Source organism: Simochromis diagramma, unplaced genomic scaffold, assembly GCF_900408965.1.
Source record: "Simochromis diagramma unplaced genomic scaffold, fSimDia1.1 OVJJ01000165.1, whole genome shotgun sequence".
NCBI classification, from domain to species: domain Eukaryota; kingdom Metazoa; phylum Chordata; class Actinopteri; order Cichliformes; family Cichlidae; genus Simochromis; species Simochromis diagramma.
The window spans coordinates 1,339,372-1,351,763 of NW_024387467.1; positions in this window are offsets into that span (position 1 = coordinate 1,339,372).

Here is a 12,392-nt window from a genome sequence, read left to right on the forward strand (position 1 = left end):
GACTATAAATTCCTGAGTGAAGCGCTCAGTCTAGTGAAGCTCTACCTTTGCTAAAGGAAACATCATCAGGTAATTCTTCATTTTCTAAATCAAAATGTCCTCTTTAACTGTTCTTTGGTGCAAGCGTGTGATCACAGAGACGTGGGGCTGTTCATGGTGAGGGTTTGGCAGCATCAGCAGCAGGAGGACTGGGAAAGGACTGGGAAAGGACTGGGAAAGGACTGGACTGACGACACAGACAGAGACGCCTGGACATGGGAACAAAAATAAGACACAATAAGAAATGAAGGATTTCTGTGTTTGAAGAAAGGGGGAAAGCTGATGTTTACTCAGAGCCTTGTTTTTGATTCACACTCAGCTGTATTTGGTCATATGAGTGAGTATATTGTAATCCAAGTAATATTTGCAGAGACCAACTCTCCTGCAAGAGAAGAAAATGAAAGCCTTTGCACTTGCTGTCATCCTCCTCATGATCTTCATCAGCAGTGGTAAGTTAGATTTACAGATTGCTTTTGTTCTGTTCAGTTCAAAGTCGGAGGAGTTGTATATTTACTTTACCGTATAAAGCACATTGAGGCAACTGTTGCGCTATAAAAAAAGAAAAGAAATTTAACTTAACTAAAACTGCAAAATGTGACTGAAAACGAGCCAGTGCCACCAATCTTCTGTTAGGGGCAGTAACACTGAAGAGCTGGACTTCAACATGTTTCTCTTCTGTTTTTAATTCAGTAGATTTGCCATCAGTGTTCACTAATATTAAACATGAACAGTCATATTCATGTGTATATCTCGGTCTTTGTCTTCTGTCAGAGGCTCTGCGGTGTAACCGCTGCGTTCCAATAACAGCTGGTGGCAGCTGCACCAACACAGTGGAGACCTGCCAGAGACCTGATGAGGTCTGTGCCTATGTCATCAGCACATTTCCCAGTAAGTATGGTTACACACACACACACACACACACACACACACACACACACACACACACACACACACTATTGTTATTTCATGTTATTTTTGATGATGGTGTTTCTTTGAATTCAAATCTGTACAGTCTGAGTTTCCACTTTGCTCTTTTGCAGGATACTCGTACTTCAAAAGATGCATGAGGAGAGCTGATGCCTTTGCTTTGAAGTCCATTTCCAGCTATAACGTCTTCACATGTACTGATGATCGGTGCAACTGATGAGGGAAACTTCTGCATGAAGATGTCGCAATGATATCAGAAGACATGGAGTCACTTTTAACCACTGTTTTATTTTCTTTTGACTGTCTGGCCTTTCATTTCAATAAAAAGGATTGAAAGGATAACAAAAGGATAATTGTGTGTGTAAGGACTGTTTTTTTTATTTTTGTTTGTCCTGTTTGGTTCTTTCGCCGTCAGAATTATTATCTGAAGGCCAAAAAAGATGCTCAACAGATTCACTTTACCAACTGGATCATCCCAGCCTTGCCATTCGATCCATTTGACTGACCTTTGTTATTTTATTTTATTTTCACTTGTTACAGACGGGACAGACATGGCTGGGGAAAGGAAAGGGAAAAAGAAAGAGAGGGAGGGAAAGAAAAACAGGGGGAAAGGGGACAGTGAGGAAGGGCACAGAAAAAAAAATCATCTGGATCACCTGCTGAGAGAGAACAAAAAACCCAAACAAACAAAAGGAGAGCAACACAATAAACACGACACCACAGCAATAACTTGGGTAACTGTAACTGTAACTAACAGTAAATACTAAATATTGAAAGTTATTGTGCAGCACGCAGGACCAACAGCGCACAATGTTGTTGGAGGTAGCAGCCGAGAAAGCTGTAGTTTGTGTCTGTGAGCACCTGTGTGGATCTTGTATTCAAAACGTTTCTCCATGTAACGATCTGCTAGATCAGGGGTCTGCGACCCTTAAGACCCAAAGAGCCATTTGGACCCAGTTTCCACGCAAAAGAAAACTCTGGGATCCAGCAAACAAAAACTGCTGTGAGCCCCCCTCATATCTCCTTTGGGCTTTTGGAGCCTTGACCTGACTTTTAAAAAATAATTGGAAAAAAAGCTCGATGCTGCTGAAAGATGAAAAATAGATATTTGCAAAATTCTGCCCAAATATGTATTTTACCTGGTTAATGTGTGTGGCGGGGCGTGGTCTGCAGCGCCGAGTTGGACGCACCTGAGCGGCACCCGCAATCACGCCTCGCCGCCTTAACGTCTGTGCTGTTGTGTTGGTGTGTGTCGGGCTGTGTGCGTACAGCAGCCGTGTGTGAAAAGTGGTCAATAAAGAGAAGCTGAAAAGCGTGTTCATGCAAACATCGTCGGGTCTGCCGTGATATGTTTACAACGGGACTTCTGCTCCTGAACCTCTGCACACAGCGTCTGCAGGTCGGGGCTGTACGAAGTCACTTTATCTTTACAGGACTGTAAGCTGTCTCTGTGAGGCGTGAGCGTGTTTGTTTTTAACATAGTTCACGGTGGAGAACAGCTGCTGACATAATGTGGATCCAAAGATCCATAACTGGCCTACCTGGGGCTGAAAGTCTCGATAAATGCACAGCGTTTCGGCGGGGACACCGGCTTCCACGAGTGTGACGCTTATTTTGAGCGACGAACAAATAATATAATCTAATTTCATTTTTATATTTCAATATCACAATAATCTTCCAGTTTAGAACTACAAGTTAAAAAAGAACTGATATAAATAAAATACACTTCAGCTAATAGCTTCTAATTTATTTTCCCAAACCACGCAGAGCCGCAGTATAAGGACTAAAGAGCCGCAGGTTGCCGACCCCTGTGCTAGGCGGTGTGGGGAGCCATGGCCCCGCCCCCCAGGGCATGAAGCAGGCATGGAGGAGATCCAGGCCCCAGACATCCATAGGCCCCCCAGAGCACAAGAGTCCAAGGAGGATCATCAGAGGGGCAGCCGTGTCACCCACCTGGAAAGAGCAGAGGAAAACCCCCGTACGTGTCAGGAGTATCGGAACAGTTGAGACACATTTTCTCTAAACACCGGGTCTCTGTGGCTTTTAAACCCCAAAACACGCTGCGCCAAAAACTGGTCCACCCCAAGGATCGGGTCCCCGACACAAACAGAGTAACATAGTGTGCGCTGTTAAGTGCAGGATTTATACATCAAGGAAACCAAACAAGCTCTGGCTGAGAGGATGGACCAACACAGCAGAGCCACCTCATCAGGCCTGGACTCTGCAGTCTGTTCACACCTACAGGCCAGTGGACACTCTTTCAATGATGAGGATGTAACATCCTGGACAGGGAGGAACGCTGGTTTGAGGGCGGAGTCAAGTCTGTCCTCTGGACTTTCTAACATCGCAATAATGTGATGAAAAAGTTGGGTAGAGTCCTTTCTTGCGTCAGTGCTGAAAAGTCTGTTATTTTGCAATCAGTCATAAACAAACTGGAGTGTCAGGGCTGCACCTGCCTTCAAAAGCAGAACAACAACAGCCACATGTGACTGTTTTAATTTGCTTTTAATGCAAAAAGCAAAGATGTGGGACAAAAAACCTGTTAGTTTAAAGTTATTTTATTCCTATTTTCCTTGTAATAAAAGACAGAACAGCAGCAAACCAAGTTCTGTCTGATGGTTTGTTAGGAGGACCACAGTCTGACGTGTACTCGTGGACTGTCATAACGAGGTGATGGGGAGGATAAAATGAAGAGCGTCGTTTGTGTCGACAGGTAACAAACAAACAGAACTATTGAGTACGATAAATCGTTGCCACGGGTGTTTGCAGCACATTTTTAGGCCTATAATGATGTGACTAAAAATAAGAAATAAAATCATTGACATCAATGGCAGCACTGGACTTTATTCAGTTAAAGCTTCTCAAACTGTCGACAGTAGCTAGCCTGTTTAACACTTTACCTGTAAGACATGGCTGATGGGCACAGTGGTTAGCACTGTTGCATCACAGTGAGAAGGTTCTGAGTTTAACTCCACCGGCTGGCCGGAGTGTTTCTGTGTGGAGTTTGCATATTGTTCCTGTGTTTGTGCAGGTTGTCTCAGGTACTCTGGCTTCCTTCCACAGTCCAGAAACATGCAGATAGTGGGGTTAGGTAACTGGCCTTTCTAAATGGCCCATAGGTGTGAATGAGTGTCTCTGTGTTAGCCCTGCACCAGCTTGACAGTCTGTCCAGGGTGTACCCCTATGGCAGGGGTGTCCAGCTCCAGGCCTCGAGGGCCGGTGTGCTGCACGTTTTAGATCTCACCCTGGGTCAACACACCTGAATCGAATGATTACTTCATTCCCAGGCCTCTGGAGAACTTTATGACATGTTGAGGAGGTCATTTAGCCATTTGAATCAGCTGTGTTGGATCAAGGACACATCTAAACCTCCAGGACACCGGCCCTTGACGTTCCCACCCCTGCCCTATGGTATCTGGGATAGTGCAAAATGCTAACTCTTGCCTTATTATTCTTCTCATTTCAGGATATTGACACCTGAAGGTCTGTACAACACGCCTGCAAGAAAGCTTTACATGTTAAATATCAGAAAAGCACAATGCATCAAGCATGACGACACATAGGTGACTTTAGTGGGATGTCCTGTAAAATGCTGAAGTGACCTAAATGGTGACTGCACGTAAATTTTTGAGCTTCAACATAATCAGGAACTTACTACTGGACATTATGTTGAAGCTCAAAAATTTACGTGCAGTCACCAAGTTCCTGATTTACACTTTACACTTCCAGTGTCTTACCCCACTACATTATAGCATGTGCTGCTAGAGCGATCTATCCGTCCATCCCTCTGTGTACTTTTAGATCATTGCACACTCTTCAGCCTCTGCTGTTGCAACATGAACTCTCCACCAAAAGAAAGAATTACTGCTGCAACTGTTGAAAGAAAGGGAAGCAGCATCTAAAAACAGGAAGATAATTAAAAGAACATTTAATAGATGAAAGCTGTTCTTTGTTTTTCCTCTTTTTAAGACTCAGTTTAACTCAGCAATGAAATCAGGTCTGCACTTCTGAGAAAAAGCTTCTGGTGCGTGATCCATCAGTGGGATGTAGTTTCCTTGTAAATTTCTTTCTTGCAACACAACTAGAAAGTGTGTTTTGTTGAACCCTGTCCTGACCCACCGTTACACAACAGACAGGCTCTTCTGCTTTGTGCTATGGTTATTAAAGACAGCGCACACTTCCTTCCAACATACGGGACACACATTTGGAGCTGAGGGTCTGAGCACGAGGCAACAACTCACACGTAGATTAGTTCTTACCTGCAAACTGTGAAGCAGACTCTGTTTTGTTTATACGATAGTTCACTTGCACATTTCAAGCATCTGACATGCTGATATGAAAATGACTTTAAAGAGCTGCAAAGAACTCTGACACTTACAGGCTTAAATAATGTTGATGCTTTAAGGAGAACAGAGACAGTGAGTATTTGTGTTGGTGTGTCTCTGACAACAAAAGCTGTTTCAAAACGACTGTTCAACAAACAGATTTTCTTTTTCATCTGAAAAGTCATATCTCTGATGAAGAGTCGTTTCCTCGGGCACAGGAGGTTATAAATACTTTTCTGTTTTCTTGCAGATCATGAGAGCTGCAGTGGGTGCCATTCTTCTGTTGCTGACTCTGTGTCAGGGTATGTTTCTTTATTCTTGGCATACATGCAACTTATGCGTTTTATTAATTCCACTTAAAGACTGAAGCATAACAGTAATCAGGTTATTTATTACAAAACAGAGAATACAGAACAAGAGAAATAATCATTTAAAGAAATACAAACAAGTAGTAACTCTTTATTGTGGCTTTGAAGCTTTAATGGGAGTAAAAAATGTCTCTTTTCCATTTTCACCTTTTTAACATTTTATTTTTATTATTATCATTGAAGCGTCCACATTAGTTATTTAAATCCTGTATAATGTGTTAGATATACTGTAAAATGTTTTATATCTCAAGCCAGAATGATCTCTTACATTATTTTCACGTGTGTGTGTGTGTGTGTGTGTGTGTGTGTGTGTGTGTGTGCGTGTGTGTGTGTCGTTTCCAGGAGAGGCGCTGAGATGCAACTTTTGTTTCTCAGACGACAGCGTCCTCTGCACTCCTACAAGCATCCAGACCTGTTCGGGACGGGCTAACGCCTGTGGTGCCGTGATATTCCAAGGCGCTCTGAGTAAGTACTCTGTGGAAGGTGTAGTGTGTCACATTATACAAGAGATTACTCCCATCAGAACAGAAGTTATCACCACGGGATAACAGTTACTTGAAACAACCCACAGCAGTAACCGAGCCACAGATCCTCCGAGAGGTTCGACAGGTCATCCGTCTATACTTTTATTTGAGACTTTTAAACACTGCATAAAGATAAGGAATGATAACACACACAAAAATTACATATGCTGCATCTGATTGTTTTTATTATTTCATTTATTGTTTTACGTGAATATATAAACACATGTCAAACATATGGCCTGGGGACCAGAATCGGTCTCCAAAAGACTCCAATCCGGTCCACTGGACAGTTTTGTAAATTTTGATGGAGGGCACTGATTTTGGACTTTTTACTGTATTTTCGTAGCTTTTACTGTTTTAAATTCACACTACACCAAAGTAAGCATCATATCATCAATAACAGTTAAAATATAGATAAAAGGGGCTGTAAGTGGCCCACAGTGTAAATGGAGTTTGACATCCCTGATCTAAACTAATGTATCATTATATGCCTGCTCAGTAAGTATGTTCACACGCTCACTTTAAGCGTCTGTGTTTCATTATTGTAGGGTCTTCGTTCCGTCAGTGCATGAACATGGCGGTGTGTCAGGGCTACATCACAACACCTGGTGTGTTTGCCCAATGCTGCAGCACCGACCTTTGCAACTGATCCTCTTCCTTTAATCTCAGGACCACATGATCGCTGATTCCTAAATCAAGACTGGAGGTTGTTAGCTTCACATCCTTTTACACTGCTTCCAATCAAGTGCACTTCTGTTTGCTTTCTCTGTGATGGTATTTGGTGTCTTCTGTCAGGTCCAAAATAAACCAGTGAGCTTTGACTCTGAATGACACTAGATGGCAGTGGTACACTATAAACACCGCGAGCAGACACTCATCAGTCTGGAAATCTGATACAGGGCCAACCACATTTAATAAAGAGGAAAAAACAAAAAGCCCACACTCGCTCTTTCTTGTTACATAAACTGAATCACATAGAATGACATATTTGAAGCCTGTATCTCTATACACTGATCTCAATTAATACCTATTGAACAGGAAATAATCCAGCCATTCCCAATCACAGTGCAGTGGATTCTCCTTTGGGAATAGTTCCTCCCTTCTGAGACTGTAAAATAAATCTGTATAAGCTTTGTGCAGTTGGACTTTTGTCCTTTTTTTAACTCGCTCAGCCTGTGTCAGGTGGCTACGAGTCCAGTCATCAACTCTGGAAAAACCCCTCAGATCTTGACACAGATAATGTGTCAGGGCTCTGTGTGCGGGCAGGCGGGGATGAGGATCCAAATGCAGGACTCTGAGACAGAATTGTAACTGGAAACCTCAGCTTTATTGCCGGCACGAAACAAAAACAGAAACCAAACCGTGAACACACAAACTGGAACACACAGGCCATTCTGAGGGTACGACACGACACTGACACAAAGAAACACTGAGCTTAAATACACTGAGCAAGCAATGAGACCTAACGAGACAGCAAAGCCAGAAACACTGACATCAGACATGAACACGAACCTTCAAAGTAAAACAGGAAACACTTAACTAAGACACGGACTAGAGAGAGAGAGAGACAGACTAGACACTGACCTAAAGCTGCAATAATAACAAAATACAACCAGAACATTAATCATAATACAGAAATATACCAGAATAACTGAAACAGATTTATCATAATAATCAACAAAGCACCAGAGAACAGAAAACAATCCATCATTCAAAAATAAACCAAAACATAAGAAACTCAAAATGAACCGTGACACAATGATTTATCACACTGAGGTAATTCTGTGTCCCTGCTGTTTGCAACAGGGATTTGCAGCTGTTTAACCGAAGACATTCAAATTATTCCTAAAATGAAGAAACGTTTTTCTTTAGGCCGGAAAGACAACTTATAAGCACTGTGAGTGCATGTAATGGTGAGAAACGCATTGTCAGTGAATAACTTCATGAAGAAAGCTGCAATTATAAAAGATGACACAGACAAAGATATCTTTGCATGAATACTGTAAAATTCATTATGCCTGTTGTTTGAGCTTCTTTTTAGATGATAGTCTGTGGTCCCAGGACGCCTGTATACCTGCATCTCTACCAACTTGCATTGCAGTTTCTGTGCGCTCCAGCCTCTTCTGTTCCATGTGAGGATTTCCTCTAAGGCAGGAGAAATGATCTCCTAGAAAAGAAACAGACTCGGCCATCGCACAGAGGAACACATTCCCTTCTTAAATAAAAACCAAACAGGGTAACCTTTAATGCATCATGTTTTTACTTTACAAGTTCATTAGCATTTTCCCTTTCCAGTTCACACTCAATTCTACCCCCACGTCATTATCCCATAATTTTATCACCTGCTAAAAATACATGTTCAAAGCAACACAAGGGTGGCCCAATATGAGACAGAATTATCAACTCCACTCTGTAGAGTGAGCAGTAATCACGAAGCACTTTAATTTGTAGATTCAAGCTGTTCTTTATATTTGTCACCAACAGATGTCACTATTTTAACATATTAATCCCGTTAATCCCGAGGAGTCCTCTGGTACAACTCACTCTCCTGCTCCAGAACAATAACAGACTCCTGATCCCCTTCCCGCACACACTCAAGGACTTTTCCTGCAGCACAACCAGAACATGTCTTGAATTTAATGCATGTGTAAAACAAATGCACAAAAATCAATTATTTTTCTACAATAATTAAATAGATACAACATCAGAGCAACTGTGAACAACAGTTTCTGTCATGGTTCTGGGTCCTATATATATATATATATATATCTCCCCGGCTAGGACAGTCTTGGTCGTTGTGTCCTTGGGCAAGACACTTCACCCGTTGCCTACTGGTGTTGGTCAGAGGGCCCGGTGGCGCCAGTGTCCGGCAGCCTCACCTCTGTCAGTGCGCCCCAGGGTGGCTGTGGCTTCAATGTAGCTGCCATCACCAGTGCGCTATACAAATACAAGCCATTTACCATTTAAGTTGTTACTGAATAGCTGGAAGAACGTTTGGAAAGAGGAGCTTTGCTTCATCTGTTGCAGTTGGATTTAGAGTAAACCATTTAACCAAAACTGGCTGCAGTATCTTTGGACTTGCACAAAGCATTTGACACATTCACTGCTTATTAAAAAGCTTCTACACTATCAGTTAATCATAAGTGTCTTAAACTGGATAAAATTGTATTTAGCCATTCACACTAAATATTCAGTCAATCAATACTTTATTTAGATAGCACTTTTAAAAGACCAGAGGTACTCCAAAGTGCTTCTCAATAGTAAAATATGAAATAATAGAATGACATACAAACGCAATAAAAGTACAAAGTGTACATCCGATAAATCACTAACTAATCTAAAACGCAATATCAAATAAATACGTTTTCAATCATGTTTTACAAGACTGAATAGATTCCATTGTGCAAATATCAGCTGGAAGACTGTTCCAGATGTTCGGTACGTCTGGTTTTCAGCCGGGACCGAGGTTGCACCAAGAGCATTTGACTCGATGACTGAAGTGCTCTCCTAGGAGTATACAGGCTGAGTGGCTTTTGAATGTAAACAATAAAATCTTAAAATCAATCCGATATTTGATTGGCAGCCAGGATCGGGGTAATAGAATCAAACCTTGTAGTAACAGTTAAAAGGTGTGCCGCTGCATTTTGGGCAAGTTGTAGTTTATGAAGAAGGGCAGATTGGAGGCCCAGGTAAAAGGAGTTGCAGTAGTCTAATCTTGAGGTAACAAATGCATGTATAAGTTTTTCAAGATCCGTTCGCGGTATGTAATGCTTAGCTTTAGAGATTTGTCGTAGTTGGTAAAAGCTAGACTGTAATACAGAGGACACTTGTTTATCAAGTTTGAAGGAACTGTCCAAAAGGACACCCAAGTTACGTACTGTATCAGAGAGGGAGGTAGCAAAGGGCCCAAATATATCGGTTAATTGTCCCCGAGGGATGTGGCTATGAAAGATAATAATTTCTGTTTTCTTTTCATTTAGAAAAAGGGAGTTACTGGATAGCCAGCCTTTAACCTTCCTCATACAATCAAGAAAGCAGCATAGTGAAGATGGGGTATCGTCCGCCAGACGAAAATAGATTTGAATATCAATAGCATAAAGATGAAAAGAAATTTTATTTTTGTCAAATATAGAGCCCAAGGGTAACATGTACAATGAGAACAACATAGGGCCAAGAACAGACCCCTGGGGCACACCACAACAAAAAGGGGTAACAGAGGAAGAGTAGCTCCCCATCGTAACAGAAAGGGAACTTTCGATACGATTTAAACCATTCAAGGGCGTTCCCTTTAATGCCTACTAAATATTCCAGTCTTGTTAGCAGAATGCTGTGGTCCACTACATCAAAGGCAGAAGACAAATCCAGTAAAACCAGGACCACAGGGCGCCCTGAATCCACAATTAAAAGAAGGTCATTAAAATCTCTCAGCAGAGCAGTTTCTGTACTATGACATGATGATGTGGTTTAGACCCAGACTGAAAGCTGTCGCTAATGTGATTAGCATCTAGATAGGCCTCTAATTGCTGAAGAACGACTTGTTTGCCATAAAAGGTCATTTAGAGATCGGCCTATAATTTGCAAAGTCTTTGTGGTCAAGGCCACTTTTCGTACTGACAGGTTCCACAACCGCGTGTTTAAAAGCAGTCCGAACGTGACACGATAGCAATGATGAGTTTATTAGAGATAGAATGCAAGGCCCGATTACATCAACGCCATCCTTAATAATACGAGATGGAAGAATGTCCTGTAAAGAGTTTGAGCTTCTCAACTGATCTATTATTTCCTTTAGTGTTAAGAGTAGACAGGTTCAAACTGGTAAAAGGCCGAAGAGCATCTTAAAGTTGGAACTTGGCTAACCGCCGGTAAATGCAGGGCCTTTAATGATGCAATTTTATCTGTGAAATAATTCAAAAATCGCTCACAGAGAGCTGTGGAGGCCTCCCTCAGCACATCTGACCGAGGGTTGACCACTGAATTAAAGATTTTAAATAAAACTCGAGGATTGTGGCCATTGGCCACAATGATGTCCGATAAGAAGGCCGCTTTAGCCATCTGAACAGATTTTTGATATGCTGTGCGACTTCGACATAGAATGTCAAAGGAAACATGGAGCCTATCTTTTTTCCATCCCCTCTCTGCTCGACGACAGGCACGCCATCGTCGTTGACGATCCCACACTCTGCTTCAAGAAGTGCATGTGATGGGCAATACACTTAAATATACCTTGTGAAAAATTCATGATTCACTTATGAGAGAGACCACAAGTGTATACTTGAATGCTATTATATTTTCTCATATACTGCAACTTATTACACCTCATGTTGGTCTCAACACTGAAATCTATCAAATCTCTTTACAAACAAGCTTTAAGAGATCATTTTAAACTCTGCTTCCTCTCGATCTGCATTTTCACTTAAAGCTACCATTTAATGGAATACGCTTCCCGAGTACTTGAAGTCTAGGAAACACTTTTGTTCTGTGTTGATTTTGAAAAACCAGATTTGCCAACATGAATTATTTCAGCATCTCATTTTTGTTTGTTCTGGGGTCTCTTTTAAGATGTAAAGCTTTGACACATTATTTAATCATATTTATGTATGTCCTATTGTCTTCTTCTTATTGAATAGTTAACTGCATGTGGATTAGTATAAAGTGGTGCAATAAGCCTCAAGGGTGGGCCGTGACCACCTCCAAGGAAAGTGGGTTGCAGTGTTACATACTTAGTAGCTTCTTGCCTCCTGTCATCCTATCTATTATTGTACGATCTACTGTGCAATATAAAGCGCGTTGAGGCGACTGCTGTTGTGATTTGGCGCTATATAAATAAAATGGAATTGAATCGCCCTAAAATCTCATCCCCAACCCCATTAATCAACTGAAAACGCAGACATTTTTCATCCATTAGAAAGCCCGACTCTTAGCCTTGTACACTGGAAACTGGAAAACTTTAAAACAGTTTAATTTGCTGATATCTCAATTGTCCGCTTGACTCTAACGTGCTAGTTTTAATTTGCTCTCACAAACTTTTTAATTTAATGTTAAATTAATAAAATAATTATAGTGGATGATTTAAACATTTTGTAGATGCTTAAATCAACAACTTCTGCACTGCATTTCATTCATTATTTACCTCAACTCACTCCTCTCAAAATGTAAATGATCCAACCCATCGCTTGACACATGGCATAGAAATGGAAAATTTAAGCCTA